Raw genomic sequence first — 12384 nt, 5'->3', positions numbered from 1 at the left:
TTCATGATGAAAATGCCCAAAGGAATTGCAACAAAAGCCAAAATTGACAAATAGGATCTAATTAAACTAAAGAGCTTCTGCACAGCAAAATAAACTATCATCAGAGTGAACAGGCAACCTACAGAATGGGAGAAAGTTTTTGCATTCTACCCATCTGATAAAGGTCCAACATCCAGAATTTACAAGGAACTTAAATAAATTTACAAGAAAAAAACAACCCCATCAAAAAGTGGGCAAAGGATATGAACAGACACTTCTCAAAAGAAGACATTTATGCAACCAAGAAACATATGAAAAAAAGCTCAACCTCACTGATGATTAGAGAAATGTAAATCAAAACCACAATCAGATACCATTTCACGCCAGTCAGAATGGTAATTATTAAAAAGTCAAGAAACAATAGATGCTGGCAAGGCTGTGGAGAAATAAGAATCCTTTTACACTGTTGGTGAGAATGTAAATTATTTCAACCATTGTGGAAAGTAGTATGGCGATTCCCCAAGGATCTAGAACCAGAAATACTATTTGGCCCAGCAATCCCATTACTAGGTATATACCCAAAGGAATACAAAGGAATATAAATCATTCTGCTATGAAGACACATGCACACATATGCATTACTATTTACAATAGCAAAGTCATGGAACTAACCCAAATGCCCATTAATGATAGACTGGATAAGAAAATGTGATACATATACCCCATGGAATACTATGCAGCCATAAAAAGGAATGAGATCATGTCCTTTGCAGGGACATGGATGAAGCTGGAAGCCATCATCCTCAGCAAACTAACACAGGAACAGAAAACCAAACACTGCATCTTCTCACTCATAAGTGGGAGTTGAACAATGAGAACACATGGACACAGGGAGGGGAACATCACACACCAGGGCCTTTTCGGGGGTGGGGGGCAAGGGGAGGGAACTTCGAGGATGGGTCAGTAGGTGCAGCAAACCACCATGGCACATGTATACCTATGTAACAAACCGCACATTCTGCACATGTATCCCAAAACTTAAAATAAAAAATATATATATTTTTCCAAAACTAAATTTCTTTCTTGTGCCATTATCCTATGAATGACATAAAATTAATGCTAGTCAAGTAGAATTTCCTCTGCCAGTTCAGAACATTTTCCCCATTCTCTTTCCATTTCTCTGAGATTGATTCTAAGATGCAAAAGGATCTCTAATATCCAGGCATGGGGGCAGGGTGGTGGTCAGATGACTTCTGACCACCACCCTGCCCCAATCTGTCCATGCTGGTGTATCTTGCTGGTCCTTGCTCTCACTGGCCCCTAGTGTGAGACATCTATCTAGCTAACACCCACCAATGACCTCAGTTCCATTTGGTCTTCAGTCTACACTCCTGAACTATTTCTCTGTCACCCTTGTGCTATCCTTGGGGCTCTGCAGGCCCAACAGCCTTCTCTACCTGTTTCTGTGACCATCTTAAAAACAGGGCAATGTTTTGGATGTTATCCATGTCATGTTGCCTAGATACTATGACCCGCACCATGATGTGGAAAAAATTGGAAACCTCACCCCTCTCCTAGATCCACCCAGGAACAAAGCAAAGTTGCAATGCAGTCCTGTATCCTTAAGTGTGCGCATGGAGTTCTTTATTCCCTCATACCATCCTCTAACCATGGCTCTTTTTTTCTATTGTTTCCCCGAACTGCAGTAACATTATCTAGTCTAGGAAGGTGGGCTACCTGGATCTGTCCAATATTCTATGCCTCTTGTCTTTGGCATAGACTTCAGTGTTCTGATTTTGACATCAATCTTCTTACAACTCAAAACCTCTTTCTCTTACACTACTATCCTTGCCATGAATGTCAAGTTTGTGTTTGAGAATCTGAAACTGAACATTGACTTTTTTTGTTAGTTAAGGCCTTTACTTGTTATTCTTTGCACTGCTATAATGAACATACCTTGAGAACTGTTGGTACTACCTTCTCTGCTGTCTGACTAGGGAGCACATGGCAGGAAGTCACAAGAAAGACCAAGGAATAAAGCACCGATTAACACTTCAGGCTATCATCTCACTGCACTAAAGAAGTTTGTAATTATTCTTGATTTTTATTTATTTTTTTATTATACTTCAAGTTTTAGGGTACATGTGCACAACGTGCAGGTTAGTTACATATGTATACATGTGCCATGTTGGTGTGCTGCACCCAATAACTCGTCATTTAACATTAGGTATATCTCCTAATGCCATCCCTCCCCCCTCCCCCCACCCCACAACAGGCCCCAGTGTGTGATGTTCCCCTTCCTGTGTCCATGTGTTCTCATTGTTCTATTCCTACCTATGAGTGAGAACATGCGGTGTCTGGTTTTTTGTCCTTGCGATAGTTTGCTGAGAGTGATGGTTTCCAGCTTCATCCATGTCCCTGCAAAGGACATGAGCTCATCATTTTTTATGGCTGCATAATATTCCATGGTGTATATGTGCCACATTTGCTTAATCCAGTCTATCATTGTTGGACATTTGGGTTGGTTCCAAGTCTTTGCTATTGTGAATAGTGCCGCAATAAACATACGTGTGCATGTGTCTTTATAGCAGCATGGTTTATAATCCTTTGGATATATATCCAGTAATGGGATGACTGGGTCAAATGGTATTTCTAGTTCTAGTTCCCTGAGGAATCACCACACTGACTTCCACAATGGTTGAACTAGTTTACAGTCTCACCAACAGTGTAAAAGTGTTCCTATTTCTCCACATCCTCTGCAGCACCTGTTGTTTCCTGACTTTTTAATGATAGCGATTCTAACTGGTGTAACATGGTATCTCATTGTGGTTTTGATTTGCATTTCTCTGATGGCCAGTGATGATGAGAATTTTTTCATGTGTCTTTTGGCTGCACAAATGTCTTCTTTTGAGAAATGTCTGTTCATATCCTTTGCCCACTTGTTGATGGGGTTGTTTTTTTCTTGTAAATTTGTTTGAGTTCATTGTAGATTCTGGATATTAGCCCTTTGTCAGATGAGTATATTGCAAAAATTTTCTCCCACTCTGTAGGTTGTCTGTTTACTCTGATGGTAGTTTCTTTTGCTGTGCAGAAGCTCTTTAGTTTAATTAGATCCCATTTGTCAATTTTGGCTTCTGTTGCCATTGCTTTTGGTGTTTTAGACATGAAGTCCTTGCCCATGCCCATGTCCTGAATGGTATTGCCTAGGTTTTCTTCTCAGGTTTTTATGGTTTTAGGTCTAACATTTAAGTCTTTAATCCATCCTGAATTAATTTTTGTATAAGGTTTTATTTTAAAATAAGTATGCCATTAAAATTATAAGATATTTTCCTTTAACTTACCATAAATGAGTGAAATGGAACATTTATTAATGATATATCAATGAACAGCAAACCTATCCATGAACCCTCTGATCCATCTCTAGTTGGAGGTTTTATTTTGACATATTTTAAGAGTCTTTATTAAAGGTAATGACATGAGTTAAAACACTTCTTAAACATATTTCCAGTGCAATGGAATATTTGAAAAGCATCTAAGGAACAATATCCAACCGTATCCAATGAAAACCCAACATCTCAATTTGACTTGGCCAATTTGCCCAACTTATATGAACATAGATCGGAACTCAAAGACACCCTGCCATCAGTCATAATTTTGGCTCTTTCTGTTGGAGAAACAATTGCAGTTTGTGCTCAGCATAGGCAGCTGAAAATTCTGAACTAAATTGGACCAGCCTCGCTCAGGCTGTCAGCATCCAGCATTTCAAAGCAGTTTAATCCAGTCTCTCCACATTGTTTCTTTACCTATCTCCTCTGCCGGTTTCCACAGCCAGGTGACCTAAGCCAACACAGCACATTAGTCCTTCCTTATAGAAAAACCTGATGGGAAAGAATAATGTCTACAACTTGTCCACTCATTTCTGCTTGTAGTACTGCCAAACATGGGGGTTTGTTTCACTTTTGTTTTGCTCTAAATGTCCACAAATGGTTGGGCTATTCCTGGGCCTCCTCTAGTTCTATAATTCAATCTGTTAAGACACCTAACACAGGAGGCAGCAATGAAAGATGAATCAAACCTCCCGTGAAATTCAGCTTGACTATCAGAGCCCTTGAGCTGACCAAGAGCCATGATTAGAATCTTCATTCTTCCGGCTACTGCTGAAAGCACTGACATCATATTCCATCCAGTGTCGTACAGGCCACGATTTACCACTGCCAGACAAGGAACATGCTCATCCTGCTATTTTCCTGAATAAGGCTACAATTAACATCTTTATATATTTTTTCTTCTGTTGAATTTTTTCCATGTGTTAAATTCCCATAAAGGAGATTACAAAAATGATTACAAATGATAATTACGACAATTGTATAAAAATAGAATTTAAGATAAACATTTAAGAAAAACAGAATGCAAGTTTACCTGAATAAATAACAATAACTGTGCGTGTGGTCAAGGGCCTGGAAGGAACATGCCAAAATGAACATTATACCAAGATAATGGGGTTATAAATAGTTTCCTTTTTCTTTAGAAAATTTATAAAATGATGTTAAATTTTGCTGGAATTTTTTAAAAGACCACTGAAGTTTTCTAATTAGAGGAGCACTTTAGTTTCTCATTGAAATGATTACTCTGATTCTGTAAAGAGCATATGGAAAAAGAATGACTTTCCTTTAGCGCATTATAGCTTTTTAATGACAAACTGTACTTGCATTGTTTGCTGGAGGTTTCAATATTTGAAAAGTATCGAAGGAACAATAACAGTAAAAAAAGAAACAGTACCCTTTTTTATTGTACTACTCTTCCTCATAAATATGCATATTTGGGGGGTTGTAATATCAGCTGATCTACTAATTAAACATAGATGAACAGTAATTTTTTATAGTTTAGTTCTTGTTTATTCAGATTTTAATTTAATTTACATTTTGTATATAAATTCCAGAGGAAAGATAAACAATAAGAAAGAAATAAAATGGGGATGGGGTTTAGTGGCTATTCTTTGTGTGGACAAGCAAATAAAACATTTCCTGTATTTGTAAAATTATCTTAAAAGACAGCTAAGAGCCATTAATACATGCTAGTTGCCTACTTTAAATCAAAATAGAACAGACCCCAATCCTTTCTTTCTTTGTTTCCAAGTATCATTATACGTCAGTTTATCTCTACACCTCAACAATTAGGTACGTTCTAGCACTTAATCAAGAGCTTTTGTTTTACATCAAAGACTTCCACATAGGCAAAAGCAGATACTGTTAAAAAACAAAAACAAACAAACAAACTAAACAATGTGCCTAATTCATTTCCCTCAGAAATCACAGCACAAAAATGCTGTGGACTGCTGTTATGAGTCCTGTATTTTTTTATTTTTTATTTTTACTTTTTAAAAGTTTTTTTGGCTGATGAGTTTGTGTGTGTGTGTGTGTGTGTGTGTGTGTGTGTGTGTGTGTGTGTTCCCTCTGGTAAGATTCAATAGGGGAAAGTATAAGGAAAGGGAGGTTAGAAGAAAAAAGGCATTGAAGTTCTCTATCAACTTGTATTTGCCAATCTGGAAGGGAGTTTTACAAACAGGTCACTCATTAAAAGTTTATAGGACGAATTCAGGAAGGCTGATCCTGAGAACAACAGTGAAGGTTTTATAGAGCATTCTGGGTGGGCATAAGCATTGAGCAGAATCCAACGCCTACAGAAACCATTTTTTTTTTTTAGATATTCATCTAGCCACTCAGTAAGCATTCAGTTAGTGCTTACCCTTAAGTAAACACATGTAATCTCTGTTTCTTCTTCTTAGGAATCAAGAGAAGAAAAACTTGGTGACACAATTAATGAAGTCATTTCTCCCTCATACCCCTTCTGCAGATGTGTGGATGCTGATGAATGCCAGACCTAGGGGATGGGGAGATGTAAAATAAGGAGTTAGTAGTGCTTTTTTTTCTTAAGAATGTCATCTTTTTCTATTTTAAAAAATGTTCAAAATTTACCCAAAACTCTGTGTAAAAATCAACAACAATGTACACTAGAGATAAAAATGTTTAAGATTTTTAAAACATTTTAAAATTTTACTAACATGGGCAACTAACATATCTACTTAGAAAAATACAAAAATCTTCTCCAGTAAAAGCTACAAATACTTCTACTTCTCTTGCTTTGTTTTCCAGATATTTCTAGAAAAAATTACAAGTATACAGGTCTCATCCTGTCTGGACACTTTTCACCTCATCACTGAAGGTCACTACTTCATGGTTCTCTGGATGATCTTGCTTCCTTTCTTTCATTCTCCTTCCAATCTTTTATTGAAGATTGGAAGAGGGCCATGAGGGCTCTTTTATGTGTTCAGCACAGCATCAAGTTCAAAGCATAATAATCACAAGGTTGTACCTGCTTCTCTCTAGTAACATTCTTCGAAGACACTGAAATAAATAAATAACAAATGACTGTAATCAGCTGTATTTTTTTTTCTCCAATCTAAATCACTTGTGGTCAGGTACAGTGGCTCAAGCCTATAATCCCAACACTTTGGGAGGCCAAGGCAGGAGGATTGCTTCAGGCTGGGAGTTCAAGACCCCATCTCTACAAAAATTAATTAGCCAGGCGTGGTGGTGAACATCTATAGTCCTAGCAGCTCAGGAGGCTGAGGCAGGAGGATTCCTTGAGCCCAGGAATTGGAGGCTGCAGTGAGCTATGATTGCACCACTGCACTCCAGACTGGGTGATAAAACAAGACACTGTCTCCTCTCCCCGGCTATCCCCCCAAAAAATTTTAACAGTCACATGAGCATTTATGGATTTTTTTCCTGGTTTTAGATTTTTAGTAACTGCAAAACTGAAATCCTTGTTATGATGAGTAATTTCTGTAAAATCTGATCATTTCATATTTTAAGACTCTGAATGTTACTTAAACATTGTTTTTGCTGGTTTTCTCTAGCAAAGGAAGGGAGTTATTGCTTCAGTTACTACCTAATGGAGGTATAAGTCCCTGTTGTCAACTCAGCCTACTTTGATGCCTGAGAATGGGCACTCCTCATTACTGCTGGGGAGGGAAGGGCATTTCAGCTCCTTCAGTGGTCTCCAGCCACACCAAAGAGGGGTTTATTTTGTTACTGCTGGGCATTGAGGAAGGTCCTGATTCCCCACTAGGCAGCCTCTGATACCTTATTTGGTCTTCTCACTCCAGCTGGGGGTGTAGGGTGCCTGTGACAACCTGGCAAGTGTGGAAGTCTAGGCTTCCCATTTCATTGGTGGAGGTATGGGTGGGACCAAAATTTTTCCTGTGTTATTGGTTGGAGTAGAGTAGCTATTGTCTAGAAGTTTTCCATCTGCTAGTCTGTCCCTTTCCTGGTCCTTTGCATAGAGAGGCCAGAGTTTTGCAGGGGGCCTTTTGTGTCTGTGCCCTTTGATATTTCTGGGCTGCTGGCTTCTTCAGTTCCATGTCTGGGATAACTCAGAAAACTCACGGAACTTCACCTGTGTTGTTTCTCATATCATAAGGCTCCCAGCCAATGTACTGCCTTCTCTCCACCTTTTGATGTCTTCCAGTGTTCATTTTTACATAATGTCCTGGGTCTTTAGTTGTACTTAGTGGGAAATAGGAAAAGTGTATCTACTTCATCCTCCTAGAAGCAGAAGTTCTCAGTTACTATCTTTTAACCTGTGTATACCTAAAACAAATGCTAAAGAAACTATCATTACTAGAGGTCCATATTTTAAAACTCCATTTAACTTCAAGCCCAAATATGTTGTTTTTCAGTCAGTTCTCACCAAATATGTGAAAGGTCATCCTGGGCAGGGCGGATCCTTCAGTTTGGTCATGTTTCTGGGACCAAAAATTGTACTAAAGATACCAATAATTTTCTGCCCATTTCTACACAAGAATATGTTCCTACCAAGGCTCCGAATAAAAGCAGATATGACCCTGCTCTTTGCCCAGTGCCAGATGGCACTATGGATGAATACCGCTGACCAAAGGAGTTGGAGGGTTTCTGGGAGAGAGGTACAGTGGATTCTATCTCCTGTGAATTTGAGGTTGGGACTTGAGAGACTTCATAAGTTTGTTTCTGTCAAGTTCATGCGGTCAGGTCAATAAAGGGCTGAGCCAGGCATTTGGAGGTGACTGTGATGAGCCAGGCACAAGTGGAATAAACTGAAGAAACCAACCTACAGAAGGAAAAAGAAGAAAGCAGACACCCAGAGAGCAGAAGAAATAAGAAACTCTGGAGTTCCAGAGAGTGTTTGTATGAATGTGTTTCTGACTTGGCTCCTCATCACTGTTCAATTGCTAGTTCCATGTTCTTGTGCATCCAGGCTACATGCCCTGCCCTTGGGTTTCACAAGTCAGATACCCCTATAACCCTCCAATAGCTTGCTTATGTTTCCAATATGTGCAAAAGCTTCTCAGCCTTTGCATGGAGGATCTCTACGTAAGATTCTGGGTGAGCATGGGCCTTTGATCTTGCTGCTGCACCTCTCCATATGGAGACTGTTTCTCATAATGGCTGTAGAGAGTCACTCCCTCCTAGTTTTCCTCATCTCTTCCTTTGCCCCACTTTCTCTATTGTTCTTCAACATAATTACGGAATTTTGAGAAATATTACATCGTTTATGGGAAACAAAGACCAAAGGGAAATATAACTTGACAAGACTTGCCAAAAGGCCATCAGAGAAGATAAGCCAAAACCAGAAATAATCATAACACATGGTAGAAAACAAAGCATTTTACAAAAGAAGATCCAATAGACAGGTATGGAAGTTCAGAGGAGAGAGACACTCACTCAGATCTCCTCCTGCTTCACTAATCTGGAAGTCATGTTACTGCCAGCGTCAAGGACCCATTAGTATATGTCTGGCGTAAATAATATAGACTGTAAATAGACACTGTGGAATTTACTGACTATTGGGCATCCTAAATCCAAATGACTGTTCAGACATTATAAGATCAATAAATTGATTGTATTGGTTCAAGTGGTAAAATTATCGGAAGGGACAGTGGGCTATTTTTGAGGGGATAACTTCTTAATTTCTTCTGAGCCTTCTACTGGCAGGCCAGGTGGTATCTGTTTGATGATCTTGGAAAAGAAAAAAAAAAAATCCTTATCTAAAGGACTTCAAATATAAGAGTACAGATAGTCTTGTATTTGATTCATTTATATTGAAGGTGGCTAATGGGGCATCTAGCCAACAGCAGATCTAATGGGATGTATACCGTGAGTCACTAAGGATTCCAATACAGCACCCTTCTTTCCCACCTGAGATATGCATAAATAATTAAACAAAGCAGTGGCACATAGACAACCAAAATATTAACTTTGCTACTGATAAAAGTAGATTGGAAAAAATAGGTTAACTAGATGAACTCCAGAATTGGGCCCCCTTGTACCCTACCCAGGAAGTGGTGGACTGTGAGCCACTTCCCTGGGTGGGGGTACAGCAGAGCCGACCCTGAAGAACAGAGCATAGCAGCAACTCCTGTGAACTGTGAGCTCCCCAAAGGAAGAAGAAGTTGAGCAGAGCATATTCAGGTATTTACATCTCAAATTTACCCATCAAATAAATGACTCCCCTGGGGAAGAACTAATAAAGAGGTGGAGGAAAGTCAGGAGTTACACTATTACATTCCCTCCACATGGAAGAAACATCAAAAGTAAGAGGCGAACTTTTTCCCTCCCCACTTTCCAACAGTGTACTAAATCTAAAAAATAAAAATTAAAATTAACCTCTAGTTCACAGACAGGTAAGATATTAGCATTATGAAAAATGAGAAACATTTTGCTAGAATTCGAAGACCCAGAGATTTGACAATGCATATGAATGGCTAAAGTTAACATACTCATATTACAAGTAGTTTTTTTTCGATTCTCTTCCAGATTTTTTTTTTCCAGAGACAGTGTCTCTGTCACCCAGGCTGGAGTGCAGTGGCATGATCAGCACTCACTACAGCCTTGAACTCCCGCCTTGGCCTCTCAAAGCCCTGGGATCACAGATGTGAGCACTGCACCAGGCCTCTTCCAGATTTTTTAATATTTGAGCTTTACTCCTGACTTCAGGCAATGATACAAGAAAATGGTGAGAGGGAGGAGGGGAGAAGGAAGAAAGGCCAAGAAGGCAGTAGGAACAAAAGAAGAAAAGAGTTAACACCTACTGCTAGCAAATAGGTGTAAGTAGTCCCAGACTTTTTCTATGCATCTCAACTGCATTCTGCAGAATTGAGAGAAGGTCGAATTCAGAATCTGGAACCTGAACAAGCAAGAGGTGTGTCTCTCTGTAGGACTTCTTTACATTTTTTTTTTAATTTTTAAGTTTAGGGGTACATGTGCAGGATGTGCAGCTTTGTTACATAGGTAAACGTGTCATAGGGGTTTGTTGTACAGATTATTTCATCACCCATGTATTAAGCCTAGTATCCACTAGTTATTTTTCCTGATCCTCTCCCTCCTCCTACCCTCCACCCTCTCTTCAGCCACTGTGTGTTGTTCCCTCTATATGTTCATGTGTTCTCATAATTTAGCTCCCACTTATAAATGAGAACATGTGGTATGTGGTTTTCTGTTCCTGTGTTAAGTTTGCTAAGAATTATGGCCTCCAGCTCCATCTATGTCCCTACAAAGGACATGATCCTGTTCTTTTTTATGGCTGCATAGTATTCCATGGTGTATATATGTACCACATTTTCATTATGCAGCTTACCTTTAATGTTCAGAATTTAGGTTGATTCCATGTCTTTGCTATTGTGAATAGTGCTGCAATGAACATACATGTGCATGTGTCTTTATAATAGAGTGATGTGGGGTATATACTCAGTAACGGATTGCTAAGTCAAATGGTATTTCTGTTTCTAGACAATTCTTTGAGGAATCGTCAGGCTGTCTTCCACAATAGTTGAACTAATCTACACTCCCACCAACAGTGTAAAAGCATTCCTTTTTCTCCACAACCTCACCAACATCTGTTTTTTTTTTTCTTTTATAGTCAAAATAATAGCCATTCTGACTGGTGTGAGATGGTATCTCATTGTGGTTTTGATTTGCATTTCTCTAATAATCAGTAATGTTGAGCTTTTCTTCATATGATTGTTGGCCACATGTATGATTGCTGGCAGCATGAGAAGTGCCTGTTCATGTCCTTTGCCCACTTTTTAATTGGGTTGTTTTTGGCTTGTAAATTTAAGTTCCTTATAGATGCAGCATAGTTTGCAAAGTTTTCTTCCATTCTGTAGGTTGTCCATTTACTCTGTTGATAGTTTATTTGGCTGTGTAGAAGCTCTTTAATTAGATACCATCTGTCAATTTTTGCTTCTGTTGCAATTGCTTTTGGCATCTTGCAATTGTTTTTGGCATCTTTGTTATGAAATCTTTCCCTGTGCCTATGTCCTGAACAGTATTAACTAGGTTTTCTTTTAGGGTTTTTATAGTTTTTAGTTTTACAGTTAGGTCTTTAATCCATCCTGAGTTGATTTTGTTATATGGTGGAAGAACGAGGTCCTGTTTCAATTTTCTGCATATGGTTAGACAGTTATCCCAGCACCATTTATTAAATATAGGGAACCCTTTCCCCATTGTCTGTTTTTGTCAGGTTTCTCAAAGATCAGATAGTTGCAGGTGTTTAGTCTTATTTCTGAGTTCTCTATTCTGTTCCGTTGGTCTATGTGTGTTCTTGTACCAGTACCATGCTATTTTGGTTACTGTAGCCCTAAAGCATAGTTTGAAGTCAGGTAGCATGATGCCTCCAGCTTCGTTCTTTTTGCTTAGGATTGCTTTGGCTATTCAGGCTTTTTTTGGTCCCATATAAATTTTAAAAAGTTTTTTCTAGTTCTGTGAAGAATGTCAATGATAGTTTAATGGGAATAGCATTGAATCTATAAATTGCTTTGGGCAGTATGGCCATTTTCACAATATTGATTCTTCCTATCCATGGCATGGAATGTTTTTCCATTTGTTTGTGTCATCTCTGATTTCTTTGAGCAGTGGTTTGTAGTTCACCTTGTAGAGGTCCTTCACTTCCCTTGTTAACTGTCTTCCTAGGTATTTTCTTTCTGTGGCAATGATGAATGGGAGCTCATTCATGATTTGGCTCTCGGCTTAACTGTTGTTGGTGTATAGAAATGCTAGTGATTTTTGCACATTGATTTTGTATCCTGAGACTTTGCTAAAGTTGTTTATCAGCTTAAGAAGCTTTTGGGCTGACACCATGGGGTTTTCTAGATATAAGATCATGTCATCTGCAAGCAGGGATAGTTTCATTTCCTCTCTTCCTATCTGAATATACTTTATTTTTTTCTCTTGCCTGGTTGCCCTGGCCAATACTATGTTGAATAGGAGTGATAAGAGAGGTCATCCTTGTCTTCAAGGATGTCAGTTTTCAAGGGGAATGCTTCCAACTTTTGCCCATTCAGTATGATATTGGCTGTGGGTTTGTCAT

At 38.8% G+C, this 12384-nt stretch overlaps 1 long non-coding RNA gene across 1 annotated transcript; it reads right to left on the bottom strand.

Annotated features, from left to right (window-relative positions):
- Window positions 1-5309: 5309 nt before the first annotated feature.
- LOC109029351 (uncharacterized) lies at window positions 5310-10241 on the bottom strand. Its single transcript, XR_002008411.4, has 3 exons — window positions 10109-10241; window positions 6189-6383; window positions 5310-5859 (listed from the first exon to the last, which is right to left on the bottom strand). It is a non-coding gene; the product is annotated as an uncharacterized lncRNA (long non-coding RNA).
- Between the last annotated feature and the right edge of the window lie 2143 nt (window positions 10242-12384).

This window comes from Gorilla gorilla, chromosome 14, assembly GCF_029281585.2.
Source record: "Gorilla gorilla gorilla isolate KB3781 chromosome 14, NHGRI_mGorGor1-v2.1_pri, whole genome shotgun sequence".
Taxonomy (NCBI): domain Eukaryota; kingdom Metazoa; phylum Chordata; class Mammalia; order Primates; family Hominidae; genus Gorilla; species Gorilla gorilla.
This window is presented reverse-complemented; position numbering and strand designations above follow the sequence as displayed.